Genomic DNA, 5,883 nt, shown 5'->3' with positions numbered 1-5,883 from the left:
CTCACACAATGTGATAGCACGGTGCCCCGCGTTCCACATCTGCGACATGCTACAGAGGCCGGTTGACAGTTGGTCGCGCAATGGAGATCGCATATGTACGGGGGCACCTTCCACGTGCCCTCTAGTCGGGCACATTTTGTTGCGTGGATGTGAGCGAATGTAGTGTGTCTTGACACCTGACAGGCAGGCATGCAATAATAGTTGACTTTGCAAACGGGGATGGACGTGTACGTTTACTGGTGACGTTACGCAAATGAACAACTGGTAACCCGTTGTGGTGCGGTTGATCTTGCTGGAGGTACATCTGTGAGGGCAACGATCGGTACAGCTACGAAGCGGTCCCCACCATACCAACGAACGTGAATGTGAATCTGGGTGTGAAGCGATACGCGGCTGTGGGTGGGTGGGACTGTCCCCGGCCGGTGAGGGGGGGCCGCCCGGCGTGCTGGCCGCGCGGTGCGTGGGCGCACGCGCTACAGCCGGCTGGTGGGGGCGCCCAGTGGCAGGCGCGCCGGCCGACGGACGCGGCAGGCGGCGCAGCTGCGCGCCGGGGCACCCTGCGCGCGGCGCCGTGCAGCCAAAGTGGGTCCTCGCGGACCCGGTGCGAAGCGCGGTGGACATCTGCAGTGTGCTGGTCCGATTGAGGACTGTGTGCGTTGAGGATGCGCCGCCGCCCGGCACTCGGCGCCGCGACGCCGTCTGCTGCTCGGTCGCCCCAGCGGTTCTCGCTGGTGGTTTGTATCGCAGTTGTGCGGACGTGTTGGCACGTGCGCTGTGCTGGGAGAGTTCGCTTCGGCACCCACGTGGGGCCTTTGCCCTTCTGTGGCGCTGGCGTTGGAGCTGCCGGTCACCGTAGGTGGCGCGTGTTGTCTCCCGCCGGCAATGCCACGACAGCACGCTCCCGGGCCTCTGTCGGCAGCGGCAAGCTCAGTTGGGAGCACGGGTGGTCGCACCTAAAGCGTCTACTCGCCTAACTCCGGGCGATTGCGCCTCTCTCGAACCCGACCAAGTACTTAGGACGGCGCTGCGCGCCGCCGGGACCTGAGAGGGTTTCGAGGTGTATTGTGCAGGGGAGCCCAGCCTCCTCCTGTTTGCAGAATAATTGAGCGGACGCTTGCGTGTTCGCGCGGGCCCCCGGGACACACTCCCGGGCGGCCGGCTGCTCAGCTCTAGTTGACGCAGCTCCCTGGTTGATCCTGCCAGTAGTCATATGCTTGTCTCAAAGATTAAGCCATGCATGTCTCAGTACAAGCCGCATTAAGGTGAAACCGCGAATGGCTCATTAAATCAGTTATGGTTCCTTAGATCGTACCCACGTTACTTGGATAACTGTGGTAATTCTAGAGCTAATACATGCAAACAGAGTCCCGACCAGAGATGGAAGGGACGCTTTTATTAGATCAAAACCAATCGGTCGGCTCGTCCGGTCCGTTTGCCTTGGTGACTCTGAATAACTTTGGGCTGATCGCACGGTCCTCGTACCGGCGACGCATCTTTCAAATGTCTGCCTTATCAACTGTCGATGGTAGGTTCTGCGCCTACCATGGTTGTAACGGGTAACGGGGAATCAGGGTTCGATTCCGGAGAGGGAGCCTGAGAAACGGCTACCACATCCAAGGAAGGCAGCAGGCGCGCAAATTACCCACTCCCGGCACGGGGAGGTAGTGACGAAAAATAACGATACGGGACTCATCCGAGGCCCCGTAATCGGAATGAGTACACTTTAAATCCTTTAACGAGTATCTATTGGAGGGCAAGTCTGGTGCCAGCAGCCGCGGTAATTCCAGCTCCAATAGCGTATATTAAAGTTGTTGCGGTTAAAAAGCTCGTAGTTGGATTTGTGTCCCACGCTGTTGGTTCACCGCCCGTCGGTGTTTAACTGGCATGTATCGTGGGACGTCCTGCCGGTGGGGCGAGCCGAAGGCGTGCGACCGCCTCGTGCGTGTTCGTGCGTCCCGAGGCGGACCCCGTTGAAATCCTACCAAGGTGCTCTTTATTGAGTGTCTGGGTGGGCCGGCACGTTTACTTTGAACAAATTAGAGTGCTTAAAGCAGGCAAGCCCGCCTGAATACTGTGTGCATGGAATAATGGAATAGGACCTCGGTTCTATTTTGTTGGTTTTCGGAACCCGAGGTAATGATTAATAGGGACAGGCGGGGGCATTCGTATTGCGACGTTAGAGGTGAAATTCTTGGATCGTCGCAAGACGAACAGAAGCGAAAGCATTTGCCAAGTATGTTTTCATTAATCAAGAACGAAAGTTAGAGGTTCGAAGGCGATCAGATACCGCCCTAGTTCTAACCATAAACGATGCCAGCCAGCGATCCGCCGCAGTTCCTCCGATGACTCGGCGGGCAGCCTCCGGGAAACCAAAGCTTTTGGGTTCCGGGGGAAGTATGGTTGCAAAGCTGAAACTTAAAGGAATTGACGGAAGGGCACCACCAGGAGTGGAGCCTGCGGCTTAATTTGACTCAACACGGGAAACCTCACCAGGCCCGGACACCGGAAGGATTGACAGATTGATAGCTCTTTCTTGATTCGGTGGGTGGTGGTGCATGGCCGTTCTTAGTTGGTGGAGCGATTTGTCTGGTTAATTCCGATAACGAACGAGACTCTAGCCTGCTAACTAGTCGCGTGACATCCTTCGTGCTGTCAGCGATTACTTTTCTTCTTAGAGGGACAGGCGGCTTCTAGCCGCACGAGATTGAGCAATAACAGGTCTGTGATGCCCTTAGATGTTCTGGGCCGCACGCGCGCTACACTGAAGGAATCAGCGTGTCTTCCTAGGCCGAAAGGTCGGGGTAACCCGCTGAACCTCCTTCGTGCTAGGGATTGGGGCTTGCAATTGTTCCCCATGAACGAGGAATTCCCAGTAAGCGCGAGTCATAAGCTCGCGTTGATTACGTCCCTGCCCTTTGTACACACCGCCCGTCGCTACTACCGATTGAATGATTTAGTGAGGTCTTCGGACTGGTACGCGGCATCGACTCTGTCGTTGCCGATGCTACCGGAAAGATGACCAAACTTGATCATTTAGAGGAAGTAAAAGTCGTAACAAGGTTTCCGTAGGTGAACCTGCGGAAGGATCATTACCGACTAGACTGCATGTCTTTCGATGTGCGTGTCGTGTCGCGCAACACGCTACCTGTACGGCAGCAGCCGTGCGCCGCGTGCGGAACCACGCGTGCCTCTCAAAACTAACGGAAATGTTGTGTGGTACGAGCGCTGAAGCTCTGGAGCGGCTGGCCTGCGGCACCTGGCGCCTCGCGCCGGTTTTGAATGACTTTCGCCCGAGTGCCTGTCCGCTCCGGTGTGGAGCCGTACGACGCCCATCGGCCGTGAGGCCGTTGGACACAGGAATGCTGGAACAGGGGCCGTCAAACGCCTCAGTCCCGCCTATGCAACTGTCTTGAAAGAGACAGTGGAAACTAAATGAAAAAGATCACCCAGGACGGTGGATCACTCGGCTCGTGGGTCGATGAAGAACGCAGCAAATTGCGCGTCGACATGTGAACTGCAGGACACATGAACATCGACGTTTCGAACGCACATTGCGGTCCATGGATTCCGTTCCCGGGCCACGTCTGGCTGAGGGTCGGCTACGTATACTGAAGCGCGCGGCGTTTGTCCCGCTTCGGAGACCTGGGAGTGTCGTGGCCGCCTGTGGGGCCGGCCGCGTCTCCTCAAACGTGCGATGCGCGCCCGTCGCCTGGCGGTTCGCATACCGGTACTTTCTCGGTAGCGTGCACAGCCGGCTGGCGGTGTGGCGTGCGACACCTCGTACAACGACCTCAGAGCAGGCGAGACTACCCGCTGAATTTAAGCATATTACTAAGCGGAGGAAAAGAAACTAACAAGGATTCCCCCAGTAGCGGCGAGCGAACAGGGAAGAGTCCAGCACCGAACCCCGCAGGCTGCCGCCTGTCGTGGCATGTGGTGTTTGGGAGGGTCCACTACCCCGACGCCTCGCGCCGAGCCCAAGTCCAACTTGAATGAGGCCACGGCCCGTAGAGGGTGCCAGGCCCGTAGCGGCCGGTGCGAGCGTCGGCGGGACCTCTCCTTCGAGTCGGGTTGCTTGAGAGTGCAGCTCCAAGTGGGTGGTAAACTCCATCTGAGACTAAATATGACCACGAGACCGATAGCGAACAAGTACCGTGAGGGAAAGTTGAAAAGAACTTTGAAGAGAGAGTTCAAAAGTACGTGAAACCGTTCTGGGGTAAACGTGAGAAGTCCGAAAGGTCGAACGGGTGAGATTCACGCCCATCCGGCCACTGGCTCCCGCCCTCGGCAGATGGGGCCGGCCGCCCGCGCGGAGCAATCCGCGGCGGGGTCGTGTCCGGTTGCCTTTCCACTCGCCGCGGGGTGGGGCCGTTCCGGTGTGCGGTGGGCCGCACTTCTCCCCTAGTAGGACGTCGCGACCCGCTGGGTGCCGGCCTACGGCCCGGGTGCGCAGCCTGTCCTTCCGCGGGCCTCGGTTCGCGTCTGTTGGGCAGAGCCCCGGTGTCCTGGCTGGCTGCTCGGCGGTATATCTGGAGGAGTCGATTCGCCCCTTTGGGCGCTCGGGCTCCCGGCAAGCGCGCGCGGTTCTTCCCGGATGACGGACCTACCTGGCCCGGCCCCGGACCCGCGCCGCTGTTGGCTCGGGATGCTCTCGGGCGGAATAATCGCTCCCGTCAGCGGCGCTTCAGCTTTGGACAATTTCACGACCCGTCTTGAAACACGGACCAAGGAGTCTAACATGTGCGCGAGTCATTGGGCTGTACGAAACCTAAAGGCGTAATGAAAGTGAAGGTCTCGCCTTGCGCGGGCCGAGGGAGGATGGGGCTTCCCCGCCCTTCACGGGGCGGCGGCCTCCGCACTCCCGGGGCGTCTCGTCCTCATTGCGAGGTGAGGCGCACCTAGAGCGTACACGTTGGGACCCGAAAGATGGTGAACTATGCCTGGCCAGGACGAAGTCAGGGGAAACCCTGATGGAGGTCCGTAGCGATTCTGACGTGCAAATCGATCGTCGGAGCTGGGTATAGGGGCGAAAGACTAATCGAACCATCTAGTAGCTGGTTCCCTCCGAAGTTTCCCTCAGGATAGCTGGTGCTCGTACGAGTCTCATCCGGTAAAGCGAATGATTAGAGGCCTTGGGGCCGAAACGACCTCAACCTATTCTCAAACTTTAAATGGGTGAGATCTCCGGCTTGCTTGATATGCTGAAGCCGCGAGCAAACGACTCGGATCGGAGTGCCAAGTGGGCCACTTTTGGTAAGCAGAACTGGCGCTGTGGGATGAACCAAACGCCGAGTTAAGGCGCCCGAATCGACGCTCATGGGAAACCATGAAAGGCGTTGGTTGCTTAAGACAGCAGGACGGTGGCCATGGAAGTCGGAATCCGCTAAGGAGTGTGTAACAACTCACCTGCCGAAGCAACTAGCCCTGAAAATGGATGGCGCTGAAGCGTCGTGCCTATACTCGGCCGTCAGTCTGGCAGTCATGGCCGGTCCTTGCGGCCGGCCGCGAAGCCCTGACGAGTAGGAGGGTCGCGGCGGTGGGCGCAGAAGGGTCTGGGCGTGAGCCTGCCTGGAGCCGCCGTCGGTGCAGATCTTGGTGGTAGTAGCAAATACTCCAGCGAGGCCCTGGAGGGCTGACGCGGAGAAGGGTTTCGTGTGAACAGCCGTTGCACACGAGTCAGTCGATCCTAAGCCCTAGGAGAAATCCGATGTTGATGGGGGCCGTCATAGCATGATGCACTTTGTGCTGGCCCCCGTTGGGCGAAAGGGAATCCGGTTCCTATTCCGGAACCCGGCAGCGGAACCGATACAAGTCGGGCCCCTCTTTTAGAGATGCTCGTCGGGGTAACCCAAAAGGACCCGGAGACGCCGTCGGGAGATCGGG

At 58.6% G+C, this 5,883-nt stretch overlaps 2 non-coding genes and 1 pseudogene across 2 annotated transcripts; all 3 read left to right on the top strand.

The window, feature by feature from the left end:
* The first annotated feature begins 1,183 nt into the window (after positions 1-1,183).
* LOC126128495 (small subunit ribosomal RNA) lies at positions 1,184-3,092 on the top strand. The gene has a single exon (XR_007527059.1). It is a non-coding gene; the product is annotated as a small subunit ribosomal RNA (ribosomal RNA).
* A 351-nt stretch (positions 3,093-3,443) lies between these two features.
* LOC126128507 (5.8S ribosomal RNA) lies at positions 3,444-3,598 on the top strand. Its single transcript, XR_007527067.1, has one exon. It is a non-coding gene; the product is annotated as a 5.8S ribosomal RNA (ribosomal RNA).
* Positions 3,599-3,786: 188 nt separating this feature from the next.
* Positions 3,787-5,883, top strand: part of LOC126128502 (large subunit ribosomal RNA) — a 5,115-nt pseudogene continuing 3,018 nt past the window's right edge.

The sequence above is a fragment of the Schistocerca cancellata genome, unplaced genomic scaffold, assembly GCF_023864275.1.
Source record: "Schistocerca cancellata isolate TAMUIC-IGC-003103 unplaced genomic scaffold, iqSchCanc2.1 HiC_scaffold_509, whole genome shotgun sequence".
Taxonomy (NCBI): Eukaryota; Metazoa; Arthropoda; class Insecta; order Orthoptera; family Acrididae; genus Schistocerca; species Schistocerca cancellata.
Note: the sequence above shows the minus strand (reverse complement) of the source record. Positions and strands in the feature narration are given on the sequence as shown.